Here is a 14910-nt window from a genome sequence, read left to right on the forward strand (position 1 = left end):
AAGCAAGCTAGTATTGTCCTTCTCAAATCTCTTTCTGGCATTGTGTATTCACTGTGCCGTGCCTCGTTGCTCTGAAGGCATGTCTGACATAGAATGTGTTTTGCTTTCTCGACGTGCCAGTGGGTATGCCTCCATGGCAAAATGGCAAGCCAGAAGGGTGGCCTTGACAGCTCTGAGGTGATATGCCCGTGCTGCATTCAAATGATGTGCTCAGTCATGCAGACACACTGACTTGCTTGCAATCAGCCCTCCTTAAACTGTAAGAACAAGAATATATAGTCCAGTAATCACAACACAAGAGCAAAGATGAGCACAGACATCCCCAGATGTTACCTTAAATAAGCCCCACGTAGTGCAGAGCTGCTTCTTTTGGTCCCTATCAGAAGAACCTGCTGCAGGTAGGAAGGTTGGTATTGCAGACATCAATAGGTGCAAGGGGTATTGATGAACCTGAGAGAAGTGACAGAAGCACAAAGTACTGCTGCAGGTATTTGTTCTAGTGTATCCTCAGTACTACAACTCCTAACCTGTAAGGATGCAGAGCATTTGAACTGGTGAAACTTTATGCAATCTAATGACAATTTCCAGATATGCTCTTAAGATTCCGACAATAGTTTTGCTTAGGACTAAAAAAAAACAACAATCATATTCTGGCCCCTATCCTTTGTTTTGATATGGCTGAATGAACTATCTTCTTCATCTGCTTGCACAAAACAAATTACTGCCTCTCTTTTTCGAGAGCTCTCATGATTACTTCACTGCTCAGGATAGTTCTTTGAACTTCTTTTTCTTCTATTAGAAGGAAGAGTGTTTACTCGTTACAGCATAATATATGAAATGAGTGAGAATCAATGCAATGCTTATCTTTGAGGTTTCATTCTTTGTACTGAATATAATAGGCAACCCTCAGTTTTAAGAGCCACAATCTGCATTTAGCATGTGAAGTTTCTGGAACTTCTTTCTCTAAAGGAAAGAAAAACACACTTCTGTTGAGACAAGCAATCTTTCTTCTGAAGATAAGGACCGACAGCCACCCTGTTGTGGATGAGATGGATATGGAAGTAAAAAACAGCTGGCATTATCTCCGATTTTGCCACTCCACAGCTATTCCCATTTATGTACATGAAGTGATGTCATTAGTCACTCCTGTTACAATGGCTGTCTCTGGCTGTTGCAACTCTGAGGTATGTTTACGAGTCTTGCTTATACCCCAGCCAGTTAGGAGGAGGTGAATGACTCAAAGGACAAAAGCTGTCTTACTGGTGAAACGAGTGTTCAGCTGGCTTCTGGGCAGTGTTAGCACAGACCTGGCAACCACTGCCACAAGAGATACTTCTTGTAACGAGCTGCAGGGCTGTGCATTCAATTCACCAATACCTCCTTTCGTGCATTTCCTTTAAACCTCTGGCAGAAAAGCTTCTTTGGAAGGCTGGAAATGTTTTCAGAAGCAATGGCCATAGAATCACAGAACCATAGAACCATTAAGGTTACAAAAGACCTCTAAGGCCATCTAGTCCAACCGTAGCTATCCATCTAACCGAATAGCGAGTCAACCTCCCTGCATTCTGAAACAACAGGATGGCAATGTGAAAGTCCAAAAATGGGATTAGTGGCAAAAATGGTTATAATTCAGCTGAGCATTTCTGTTGGTTCTAACCTGAAGCATTCTCATTTGTAGCGGCCTACCGTGCCATGCTAGCTAGTCCAAAAAACAAATAAATAAGTAATCCAAAATGATCTTCCTGGAAGAAACTTACGGTTGCACCAGCAAGGGAAACAAATGGAACAATTTTGAGCAATGCAGCAGAATGGGCTTTCAGCACTGATAGCACAGTTGCTGTCAAATGATTTTCAGGAATCACTCTACAGGAAGGCCTTTTTGGGCCAGTTTTTGTGCTGTTCAATGGAACATTTGAAAGATGTTGAAGTACCTCAGAAGAGTTCTTCCCCTCACATTCGTGGAAAAATGCTCAAAGATGTGTGGGTTTCAGCATTAAAATCAGGCAGCTGCATGTGTTGGGTCAAATGTCTCTGTATCAGGAGGACTGGGACAGGAGTAGACTATAAAGCTTCAGGCAGTATTAGTGCAAGAAGATGTTGCAGCAAGAACTGCATTAATGAACAGCTTGTGTAGGCAAAAGCAATTCTGAGTTAGCGCTGTGGATGGCCATGGGAAGTCTGTGTTTGTAAAGCAAAGGTGAGAAAAAAGGATGTGTGGGTGGGAAGTCCCTCCGTATGAAATCTACAATGTTTAATGCATGAGGCCCAAGGGAGAGGCTGGCCAAAGGCGACGCTGGGGCACTGGGCACAGCTCTTATCTCAGAATACACTCCTAAATATCACAGCCACTGCTGGCCTAAAACATGAAATACCAATGGTTTCCTACAGCCATGCATTCAGCAATGAATCTTGTGAAGGTGGTCTTTCCATTATTTTTATTATTATTATTAATTAAGGGTATATCTGTTGACAAAGGGGAATCCAGAACTGTTCATGAGCTGCCAGATGTACTATGCAGCATGTGGGAAAATTAATAACTTCATCAAAACAGGACCTGCTCCCAAGAACTCATAAAGTGTTCATCTGAGTCAGCATTTCTCACGGAGATGTAGGTGACAAGGGATGTACTTGGGGGGGATGCACTGCCACTCCAGGGCCCTGCTCTTGAGTGTGGACAGATAGCTGTAATCACTTTGGACCCCTAGTGCTACGCAGCCTGAAGGTGGCAGGTAGTGAACTGTGACTCTTATTTCAGAGGATAAGCAAGACCTTTATGATTGCTCCTCACACTGATAAGACTGCAAGCAGGTCTGAGGCAGAGGTTCGAACTGTTCCCTGCAGCAGAGGACAGACATAGCTGCCTGCTGATTTTCATGACTCTGTAAAGAAGGCAAGACCTGCAGGACTAGAGTGAAGGAATCAAATCCGGGTGCTCCCCAGTCCTGGAAGCATAGGGGGGCTCACGCCGGTTTAAAAGAGTGCCACTTTCCATAGAGACCTGTGTCTTTTCTAGAGATGCTTTCAGAAGGTCTACTGTATCGATTTGTTTAATTTCCATGGAGAAATGCCTTTGATTTAATTAAGTCAGGTTAATTATTTGCCGCCATGCTAGGTCTAACAGCATGATACGTCAGAGATGCTGGAGGATGTGCACTTCCTGCACTCCAAGAGAAATTTTGTTCACACGGAGAGCTTTGGGCTCTGACATTTGTGATTTTGGAGAACGTAAGCACCATTAGGATTAAACACCAGCTGAGTGGGGTGGTTAGGACTGCAGCTCCTTGATTACATAGCTTGTCCCAAGGTGGCACAGGAAGACTCTGGAGGAAGGCAGCAGCACACTGATTCTCCATATCCTTGACTTTTCTAACCGCAGGCCATATATTTGGATGGCATTGAGGATGCTTATTCACAGGACAAAAAACAGTCAGACTATTGGCAGAGTTTATCAGAAACATCTGGAGTGTGAGCAGAGCCCAGTCAGCTGCTAATATCTCCTTAACAAAAAAAGAAAGATAAGAAAAGCATTTCGTAATGGAGCGACAGTAAGTTAAAGTATGCCAAGCATTAAGTAATTCGAAGTTTTCCACTCAGAGGAAAGGTGAAAGAGATAAGACTTTTCTTGAACTTCTAAAACATGACCCAGAACTTCAGTGATATTATTAAATTGTGATGTGTGTGGTTTTTTATGGAATTAACTTTGTAGAAAAATGATCAAGGAAATAACAAATATTTCTCAGATGAAATCCATGACTGCTTGTGCTAAAAACGCTTTGCTGTTTCTTGATCAGTTTGGGTTCTCCAGTGCTGAGGAGCAGACTGATGCAGGAATGTATCACACACGCACTAAATCCTTCCTGAGTGCTTTACCATCACAGTTTCTGGCTGATCAGAATTACCCAGGACAGACCCGACCCTCGGAAGGGTGTGAGCTGGTATAATACAGAGCAGCTGTTGCAGCCGCCTCGGACAACGTTAGCAGGGATTCCTTCAGCCTATGCTGAAGTGACTCAGAGCCTTCTCTCTCGCAAAGAGCAGGGGCCGCTACCCAGACAAAGGCGGCGGCGGGACAGTGCATACAGCGAACTTTTCCCCCACCAGGACACCGCCGCAAGAGCACCCATAACGGCGTCCCACCCGAAGGGGCGGGGCCCGGCGGCAGGGGCCGCTCTGAGGGGAGGAGCGGCGGCGGCGGGCTGCGCACGCGCAGTGTGCGGCGGAAGGAGCCGGGGCCGCCTCGCCGCCTCCTCCCGGCGCGGGGCGCGCATGCGCTGTGGCGGCGGCAGGGGCGAGCGGCGGCGGCGGCGGCGTCCCAGGGCCCGCTCCGGCTCCGTGGCGGCGAGCGGCGCCGCCAGCCAGCCCGTGAGTAGCGGCGGGGCCGCGCGGGGTAGGCCGCCCCCCCCCTCCCTTTTCCCTTCTTCCAGCCCCCTTTTGTCTGCGGCGAGAGAGGGCGGGAGGGGGGCCATGTTGTGGCGGGGCCTGCGCGGCGGGCTCGCCGCCTTTGTGTGCTCGCGGCGCCGAGGTGCGAGCGGGAGGGGGGAGCGGGGCGGAGGGAGCGGGGCCGAGCGCGGAGCGGGCTTTGTTGGGGCGGGCGGAGCGCCGGGAGCCGCGCTGTGTGATGGCGGGGTGCGATGCCCCCGCGTTCCGCTCCCAGCCCGCTGCCGCACGCGCGGCTCGGGGACGGCCGCCGTGCCCGCGGTCCCACGGACGGAGCCGTGAAGGGCGGAGCGCTGCGTGGGCCGCACGACCCGTGAAACTTCTCCCCGTCCGCCTCGGCGTTGTCGTTTGCGCCCGGAGATGGCTTTTAGTTTCTGTTTTTAATTCTCTCGGTCGCCTCCCGACTGAGGCTCTGTGCGGGGTACCCACACGCTGCGTGCACGCCGACCGCCTCGCGTTTTCACGGGTTATTTTGTGCTTTCTTTGATCCGCAGCTCCGTTCGTGCGCGTGCGAGCACGGATGCGCTCGCTTGGCGGGAGAAGGAGGCGTGGAGCGAAGGGGAGATGGTAATTCGGCGGTGTACTTTGGGCTGTGCGCATGTAGGAAGGGCACCGAGTCACCTGCCAGCTCTCCCGAGAGCTCAGAGAGCTCCCAATCTGGAATTTGGCCCAGCAGAGCGGTTAGCAGGCACATGCCTGTAAGACACTGCAATATATGGATGTCACACTTAGCGAAGTATATAGGATTTGAATAGGTGTTTTTTTTCTGTCGTTAATTGCAAATAGCCTTTTTTTTTTCTTTCTGTATTATCCACTCCATTACTTAATGTTTTTTTCCAGCGTTGGGGTGTTGACACAGAGCTGAGGTCACTGTAACCATATTTGATGTTGTGGTTGCTACTACACGAGGCGGCTGGCTGAAGAAGTTGGACTTGCCTGTGTTGTAACAAGAAGTTATCTCTTACAGCAGCAGTGTGTATTAAGTGTTATATATGGTTGTGGTGCACTTGCAAAGCTACATGTGTTTGCCTTGCAGTTTGCTCTCGGTAGAGCTTCCTTGGGCAGGTGTTTGGGTTGAGCATATGAGCAGGACATGCCTTTGCTGAGGACAGTGGGCTAGATGGGATTTGTGACAGCATCTTCTGATTTGCTTTTGGATACGTTCTTGGTTTTGCTTCATCAAATGATACGAGAGTGCACACAATCTTCTGCAGCATGGAGTTTTGTAAAAGCTTTCTCCATTCTTTTTCTCTGTACAGTGGTTTCTAAATCTCCAACTTGATCCCAGCAAGTTGTTATACACAGAGGGAGATAGGCAGGAATTTAAATAATCTCCTGGGTTGTGTGTCTTCATGCCTTTTTTGATCATGGAAGGGCAACAAACACTGCACTGCCCATTGCAGTAAGAGAACCCTAAATTCTGTTGTGTTCTTTCTGGGTTGAGGCCTGCTGTGAAATGTGTGTCAGTACACTGCATTTTGTTTGTAAAGCTGTCGAGTGGTTGCACTTTATAAATGCTTCTCATTGCATGGATCACATGTATAGGTATGCGAGAGCTTTATCAACCTTCCTTCTCTTTGGTAAATGTACTTGAAAACACTTCCTCATCCTGATGTGGATGATCCCCAGCCATAACATAGCTGTTGTCATGATTATTGCATGCTGTGCAGCCGTGCCAGTGCCCAGGCTCTCACCCAGAAATGGCACAAGAAGTCTTTTTTGTGAGGTTCCTTTTCTCCCCAGCCCGTAAGAGCCAGTACAGCTGTGCGGTCATTTGCGGTGCTTCTGACTGTGAAGTCTGGGGCACTTCACCATCCTTTGGTAGCAGAGAGTTTTAAATGGCATCAGAACATAAAAATGTATTTGGTTCTACTGTGTGCAGTGTAATTTCAAGCAAGGTGTGTGCAACTTCTTTTGCAGTAATGGCTTGGATACTGAAGCATGTTAGCAAGGTTCAGTGTAAATCCCACTTTCAGATTAACAGGCAAGTGCTTCCTGAGCTGGTTTGGGAAATGTCTGCCTTACAAATCAGGGCCAGGTGTTACCTCTAGAAGCATCTTAAAGATTTAATTTCATTAGTGGTTACCAGATTCTTTTCCTAAGCGTGCAGATTTAAGAACAGTTGTATCCTTACAGAGGAGATGCGTCTGAAGGTGTTAAGATGACGATCTCAGAAATGACAAAAGGTCTATCTTTTGTAACCCAAACTTTAAATTGTGCATCTAGTTCTACATCTGAGTTCCAAGCTAAACTCTGAAGTGTTAGTGCATGGATCTGTCCTGTACAGGCTGTGCTGTTTTTCCAGCATGTATTTATGTACGTTGATACAGGTAATCCAATTTTGTAGTTTTTCTTCAGTTTGGTTTTGCTGTACAGCTTTAAGGTACTCCTGCTTCGCAGAGTCAGTGGCAAAGCTCTCGGTTGCAGGTGATAGACCTTCATTGTCTTTCTGCTGCAGAGCTCTGTGCATATAAGTCCTGATGGAAATAAAGGCGGTGTCTGCCTGCGTTCTTGGACTTCACTCTTAGTTTTCATCCATGTTACTTTGAGGAGAATTTCAAAGTATCTTGGTGTTTGTATCCTCTGCGGTGTGCATTACTTTGGCTAGTTCCATGCATGCTGGCCTGAGCTTGTCTGGTAGTGTAAGGGAGTTGCTGAAGTGATTTCAGGAACTTTGTTTCATAAAGCATATATGTACTGCAGCAGTGAAAGGAGTTCTTAAGTTACAGAGAGACTTTTATTCAAGTTTAATGACATCCGTCCTCCTAGCATGCATCTGCACATGCACACATGTATATTCCCATACAGGACTGGCAGAGTGTAGGTGTAGAGGGATTAGAGGGCTCTACTTCCCTTCTGTCTGCATCTTCTCATCAAAGTGTCCTTATTCCCATTCTGCAGTTTCCAGATGTGTCAGTTCAGATGTAATGCTCTTGTTCAGCACAAAAAGCACGACGTTCCTTGGCCTTGAAAGTGGAAGTCATGAGCTTGCTGCCACAAAAAGTACACGGTTGAGGACTGCAGAGGAGATCTTGGGTTTTATATTTGTAGTTGTCTAGTTCCTCAAGATCTGCTAAAAGATTGATAACACATCGGTTACAGTAGATACGTGTGAAGGTGGTCATGTGCCCAGAAGTTCTGAATATTGGAGAGAGAGTTTTACTGTCGCCTATGCTTGTTTTGAGCTGAGAGTTAAATGCTTCAAAAATGACTTGGCAAAGTTCATTTTAATCTGAGCCTGAAATCTTTGTTTCATGAAAGCCCAAAAATGCATCAGAATGCCACAGAAGTTTTATGTCTGTTCCCTCGTTAGAATCTTACATAGCGTACCAAGTTGTAAGAAAAACTGAAGCTGACATGCAAGAATGAGATGCATTTCTGATTGTGTGCTTTCTGTGCTGTTTCATTTCCTAGTCTACAAATATGGAAAATGAGACGGGATGGCAGTGGCTTTACAGACTGTGCTGAGTAACGGTGTAAAAAAGCAGTGCCCGGTGCAGGTGGGAGCACTGCTGACACCATCCCCGCGGCCGCAGTGTCAGTACTGCCCAGCCCCAGCTCCCCTCAGGGTCGTGCTGTTGCAGGAGGCGTTCCCGAAGATGGCTGGGTCGTTTTGTGTTGACTGTGTAACTGTGTAGCTATTGGTACAGCTTCTTTGTTTGCCTTTGAAGACTTAATTTTTGTCTTTCAGCTGGGAATGGCTTTACCCCGTGACTCTTGTGATGCTGCAGGGAGCCTGGAGGTGTTCCGAGAACTCAGTAAATACAGGAGCGAGCATAAATGAGCAAAATTGGCTCTTCCTGAGTGCAAGGATAGCTGTTGCTTTTTCTGTTGTTTTGTTTTTCCAGAATCTGTTCTTTTTCTCACTCTTAAACTTCTTTTGACTATTTTTTTCTGGTATTACTGTTCTAGTTTTTCCTCCCCCATTTGCCCACATCCGTCTTTCTGCTGTATCACATTCTGTATTACAATAATACTAAAACTCTAGTGCAGTGTAAATACAAATTGCTGCAGCATTGTATGTGTTCACATGGACGTATTTCCTGAACATGCAGAAATGTTGGTGTGTTTTTCCTTTTTCTCTTGCCAGCCTTCTCTCACGCACAGGGAGCTGTGCGGGTTTTCATGCTTCTGCCACCTGCTTTCCATCCCCAGTGGGCAGCACAGGCACACAATAAGCTGGGCCCTGGTTTAATGGTTGCCTAGGTCCTCCAAAACATAGCTGCATTTCTCCAGCAGGTAAATATCATGAACAGAACGTGTTTTCTAGTAACTTGGGCAGGGAATGACTCTTTCTACCGAGTTCCAGCAGTGTTACTGGGAAGTACTGGATGAATGTTTCCTCGCACTTAGATGAGTGTGGATTGTGGTGAGAGTGGAACTGCTCTCTGTTGTGCTCACCAAGTGTTGCATAGGCATCTCAAAAAGGGAATGTGTGCAGTTTTTTAATGCATCTAGAGATGGCAAGGAACATTGAGAAATACAGTGGATGAACAGAAGTTGTCTAAGAAGTAAAAAATGAAGTTGCTGAAATGTGCAGCATACGTTATCTCAAGCGTATCTTAAAATCGTGGATTTGGTGTTGTTTTTTTTAGCTCGATGTAATGAAATCACATAACATGAGACTACCAAAACGATTTAAAAATGCATTTTTGATGTAAATAGAGCGAGCCATTTCTTTTAATTCCATTAGGAACTTAATCTGTACAGAAAGCAAAATAAAAAGTGTAAGTTTGCAAATACAGTGGGGATTTCTCAGGTAAAAATAGCTCAAGCCGTCCTTATTTCCAGCACATTAGAACTTCTTGCTTTCTGGATTAGCTTGTGTGAAACCCTGCTGGTTTTGTGGCAAGAAATTAGCATAAGCCTGAGGGCTCGATGAGTAGGCTGAGGGAAATGCAGAGTGCAGAAAAACTGTGTTTTCCCTTCTGGAACAGAAGATAGGTGAGTTGTGACTGATGCTGTGGCACTTTGAAGGGAGTTGGTACAGTTGTGTGCAGTTTGTTTTCAAGAGGAACACCAACTCGGTTGCCATTACTGGTGGATTTTGAATAATCTTCCCATTAGTTGGTGGAAGCTGAGGAATCTTTTCTAAGCAAGTCAGCATAATAAGTTAATAAATACACTTGATGAGTTCCAAGCCAGTAATTCCTGGGAGGACTAGGGAAATGCTGTTTGGATCTCCTGAAAGCCATCTGAAATGTCTGCCGAGAGCTGAGCATTTCGGTAAGCCTAAGGCAGAACAACATTGTCTAGTATGGGGTGTTTCATGTTTGCTTTTGTTGATACTGAAGAATTTTTGTCCTGTGTAAGAGATAATGGAGAAGTCAGCTATCTGTGGGTGTGTTAGAGGCCATTCACAGCATGGGGAAGGATATCATGTGTGAGATCCATGGGAGTACTGAGGCTTAATGGATGCTAATCTGAGATGCACAGAGACTCACTCAGGCTTTTGACTTCCTTTTTCTCTCCCTCAAGCCCCAGAAAACACTGCAGGTGCTTCATCCTTTTGTTAACATCCCTCTGGGGCTGCAGATAGGTTAGCAGTCTCATTCATTCACCTTGCTTCAGTGTGAAGAATTACATAGGTTAGGGATCAGCAGTCAGGATTTGGATTTACGATGGCAGTGTGGGTTTTTGGAAGTTCAGGATATACTTTCTTGGATGTCTGAGTACTTGCAAATGTTCTTGCCACATGCTGAAACAAAGAGAAGCAGCAAGGCAACACTGTGCACGATGTTTGCTCTGTCTTCTTCCTTGTCTTCCCAATCTACTGCCATTCCTCTTTGCAAAGGCATATAAGCAGTTCCTCACCTTAGTTACACTGAGACATGAATTTGAATATGACATTATCTATCCTTGCTCTCCCTTCCCCCAGTAAAGGGGAGAAAGAAGGTGAGAGCTGATGGTAAAAAGATCGAACTCCTACAGCTTGGTTTGCTGGAACTGCTTTATCTCTGAGAAACGCTGTGACTGTCACAGTCTTTTTGATACTCGTAGAGGAGAGTGGTGCTGTATGCAGAGAAGGTGAGCCGTTTTCGCCCGACTGCAGTTAGGCTTTGGTTGCTGCAGCTCATCTCTGGTGCAATGTACAGACTTAGGGAGCAGTTCTGTGAGTTCACACACAGTCTTTTGGATGCAGAGAACTGAGAAGTTCACTGAGCTCAGGAGCTACAGAGGAGGAAATCTACAGGTCAGTTTGTGCAAGGGTTCAGTGTGACTTGCATGGGATTGTGTTAGAGTTCATGGAGCCACAAAATAAATGCATGGGTATTATTAATAAAATGTGCAAATGTTTAGCTTTGTTGCCTCTGGTATAAAATGAACAATGGCTAGCAAAAACTTTGCCTTGATTTTAAACAATAAAGCTGTTTTTCTTGTTCAAATAAGATACGTTTGTGCAATGGAAATCGGGAAATAATTTTCCCATATGAAATTTTACAGGCATGTAGACATACTTGGAACAGTGAACTTCATCTCATCGTTCCAGTGGGGAACAACATAATCTGTTTCCTGACCCTTAGGGTGGGAGTCACATTTCCTGAATCATTTGTTCGTCTGTTTATAGAATCCACTTAAAGCCATCCCTGGAAATCAAAGTGATCTTGCAGACCGTGTGTTTGCATTTCCTAATCTGGTGTCTTCTATTAAAAAAAAAAGTTCAGATGTTTCAATATATATCTCTACTTTTTTGAAAGGCCTTTCATGGACAGATATTGAAGACTTTCTGAGTGCTGAATAACATCACAGCACATAAATACCGTCGTGTTTGAAGCTCACATTGGGCATCAGCTCATCGATGCCACCTTCTGCCCAGAAAGTTCACATCAATCTTTAAAGCCATTCTGGAGATCATTGATTTGTTTCTGCAGTTGACAGATGCTGTGATAACTTCATTACAAGCGCTGTCTTCCCGCATTTTTCAGTGTTGATGTTCATGTTGCTGTTTTATTTAACTGCAATAATGTTCAGATCCACGTGGCTAGAAGTCACGTAAGTGAATGCCAGACACGTGTTTTAAGTTGCTTCTCAACTTTGCCAACCAGAAAAACTCTCAGAGCAATACTGATTAAGGAGAGAAATCAGACTGAAAGTATTTTCAGTTTTGGTTAGCTGCGGTTTGATTGGAAAACGTATACTCTTGTTTAAGCTTCTTAATAAGTTACTTGCAAGGCCTTTCGCTGTGCTATTGCTGTGTAGTTTGTAGCAAATCTGAGGTTTTTGGGGGTGAGTTTTAAGATGTTGACTTCTTGTGCACTGAAAAAAGAGACCGAATGTCCTGTGTGTTGTGCCATGAGTGTTAAAGACCGCACCACATTAGCAGCTTGTGACTGCCACAGTTCTGGTGGCAGCCTTGACATTCCCCCCTTGGGAATGAGGTAACTTGTTCCCATCTCTTTCATTGAAAATTGCATAAAGTACACAATTTCAACTGAGTGATTTAACAGAAGAGCATTCAGAACTCGTAGTGTATTTCCTTAGCTAGAGAGAGGAAAATGAGAGCACTGAATTTTGCGGATACGTGATTTGTATTTTGAGCGTGTCATGTGTGGAATAGATACCTCAACCATGAGGGCAGGGACCTGAGGGCATGGTGTACAGCTGTGCTGGGGGAGGCTCTGGTTGGATACTGGGCAAAGGAGGGAGTGTTTGGGTGCTGGAAGGCTGCCTGTGCACAGCAGCAAGTCTTTTAACGAGTGTTTGGGCAACACATTACACGGGGTTTGGATTTTGGGTGGTCCTGTATGGAGCCAAGGAGCAGGGGTCCCTTCCGATGCAGGGATCTGTGACTGTAGGAGTGTTGCTGATTTCAGTAGGTGTGTTGTCCAGAGAGAATATCCTTAGAAAACAGCTGAAAAAATTGATAAGTACAGTTTCTGAAACTGCTTTTCTCTGCTGTAGACAGATAACATAGGAAATGTGCTCTTGCCTATGGTAATTCTTAAAATGCATTGGAACAAACATGGTTTTGTTCTCTGCATAACTTCCTCTGCTCTTCACGAGCTCATGCAGAGTATAACACCTGGAAGAATCAAGGTAGATTTTGAAGCAGGCTGGCATCTGTTTGAAACTTTGTATTTTCACTATGACTTCATGTTGGTGATGCAGAAAAGTGTGTTGACAGCAGCTGTCCTTCAAACAAGAAATTATCCATAAACTTTGCAGTGGAGTTAGAGGGCTTACAGCTCTGCATCTCTTTGTACTCTCTGTGATTCAGCTCACTGCCACAGAGCTAGGCGTATCCCTTTCTTCATCTCCCTTCAGCACCTTCTTGGAGAAAACGTGGTGGTTCATAGATTCATAGATACATTAGGTTGGAAAGGACCTACAAGGCTTCACACTGCTGGAACTCTTTTCCGTCTCTGTGCTCTCTTGATCTGCCTCAGATGAGCAAGGAGGGAAAACATGATGAGAAAAGGCTCATGGTTGGGATAAGGACTGCGAGCTCACTGACCTGCAGGAGCACAGCACCCCTGCGTTCCCCTGCTGCCAAAACCATGCTGCTGCTTATTCCCCTGTGTCCAAGTTACTTTCACTTTTCTGTTAGCTGGCTTAACACATCAGCAAGTGGAAGTCTTGGTTGCAGTGCAGAAGGCTCATGGGAAGTTTCACTTCATTCTAGGTGTGTACATCTGTGTTTGTTCTGATTCATTACCAACTGCTAGTACATTTAATAAAGGTCACTGCCTCTTTGTTAGAAGGAAATAATAACAAGTAATGTCACACTGTGTTGTGTAAGTTGTCTTTAGTTCTTACATAGCTCACTTTGTCTAATTTTCATTCAGAAAAGGCAAATTTGAAGTTTTTTATAGCATCTAGTTCACTTTTTAACCTTTTTTTTTAAATAAAAGCTAACAGTAAAATAATGAAGGCTGGTGTCTTATCAACAGTGCAGCAGTGTAATATCACACTTCCTAAGAGAGGTAGCTGTGTATTGTTAATTTTCACTAACAGAGCTTTTTACTAGGGCATTAAATGCTGAGGTTGGAAAAATCTCCTAGGTTCCCTGCAGTTGCTGTTGCATCACTTGTAGCATTTGCTGCTGGATGGGAAGGAGATACTACTTGAGCAGCTTACCAAGAAAAGTGCTGATATTTAAAATAAGAAAAAAATTCAACTTGTAACGTGTGTGTATTGAGCAGACAGCACCGATTAAATAATAAGCAGGGTTAGAACTGCAGTTGAAATTTTGTCATTTATTGTATGTGCTTGCATGCATTGGTATATATCACTTCAGATGGAGCAAGCAGTAATAGTTACACGTTACAGTTACACTGCCATGTGATTAGTTGGTTAGGCTGGCAGTTCTGCCTGCTTTTGACTGTAAGGATTTAAGTACTGAACTTCAGGACATCTGAAGGTAGTTTGGGAAAGCCTGTTACCGATGGTTCTGCTGCTCCCTGAGCAACACTTGCTGGATGGAGAGATGGGTATAAAAGTCTGTGCGAGGAAGAGAGCAGTTTCTCAATGGCAGAAGAGTTGTTGGTGAGGAGCAAGTGCTGTTTTGTTTCCCGCAGCATGCTTCACTTCACTGCCAGGAAGAGATCCCAGGGTTTCAGAATGGTGCCGAGCCTCTGTGACCACCAAACAGTACTGAAGTGGGGGAAAGATATTTCATTTTTCTCTGCATCTTCCAGGGAGGTGATGTCCTGTTAGACATGATTTGTGTGGTCCTGCTGGTGGAGGACAGGGAAATAGATCTGTAATTGCCAATTTTGGCAGTGTCTTCTGAGATTATATCCAATTTAGTTATATAGATTGCTTGGAAAGTAATGCCTCTTGTTTATTCCCATGGAAAATAGAGTGGACTCAAAGAGCACAATAATGCCATTGGATTGAGCAAATTCTCAGCCACAAAACACTGCTTTTCAACACAGCCACCACCGTTAGCTGTGCGTTTTCACCAGCGTTGAATAAGAGCCTGCATGCTGTGCTCATAAAAATCTGTGCCAGATGAGGTGACCTGTGGTTGCCAGTGCTGAAACTCAGTACCAACCACTTCAATGTGCCCACATCCACTGTGTGGTGTCCATAAATGTTCTGCAAATGGTGATTAGTGTCGTTGGGGTGCAGTTTTTTTCCTCATGGAGGAATTCGGTGACACACCTTTGCTTCAGACCCTTTTCTGTCAAATTGAGGGCAACAGATGTAATGGGGTATTGGTGGGAAGGTTCAGACTCTAGTACCATGCCACCAACACCCACCTCTGATGACATGGGTCGATGTAACAGGGAGCAGGCTTTGAGGACGTACATATATTTTTATTTCCAGTTTAAGTGTAGGAAGTTCCTTCTTCCAGCATGTGTGGTTCCAGACTGCAGGCATTCCTGTTGAAAGAAAGAATAGCAAGCGAGTGGAGAGTTGGGTTACTTTGTGTACAAGCCTTGGATGTTACAAGCACTGTACTCTGTTGTGGCTTGCCTTCTTTAGCAGATTGGAAAGTGCTTTAGTTGAGTATTTCTTCTTTGCAGT

At 45.0% G+C, this 14910-nt stretch overlaps 1 protein-coding gene across 8 annotated transcripts in view; it reads left to right on the forward strand.

The window, feature by feature from the left end:
• Window positions 1-4281: 4281 nt before the first annotated feature.
• PUM2 (pumilio RNA binding family member 2) overlaps window positions 4282-14910 on the forward strand; it is a 55953-nt gene continuing 45324 nt past the window's right edge. For 7 of the 8 annotated variants that reach the window (XM_065730658.1, XM_065730661.1, XM_065730663.1 and 4 more), the window contains exon 1: window positions 4282-4362. The gene's annotated coding sequence lies outside the window, so the exon portion shown is untranslated. Of the gene's footprint in view, window positions 4388-14910 lie in introns of all 8 variants that reach the window. The other variant, XM_065730659.1, reaches the window with a different exon arrangement.

This window comes from Cyrtonyx montezumae, unplaced genomic scaffold (assembly GCF_038088225.1).
Source record: "Cyrtonyx montezumae isolate F1298 unplaced genomic scaffold, pur_monq_1.0 scaffold_13, whole genome shotgun sequence".
In the NCBI taxonomy this organism is placed as follows: Eukaryota; Metazoa; Chordata; class Aves; order Galliformes; family Odontophoridae; genus Cyrtonyx; species Cyrtonyx montezumae.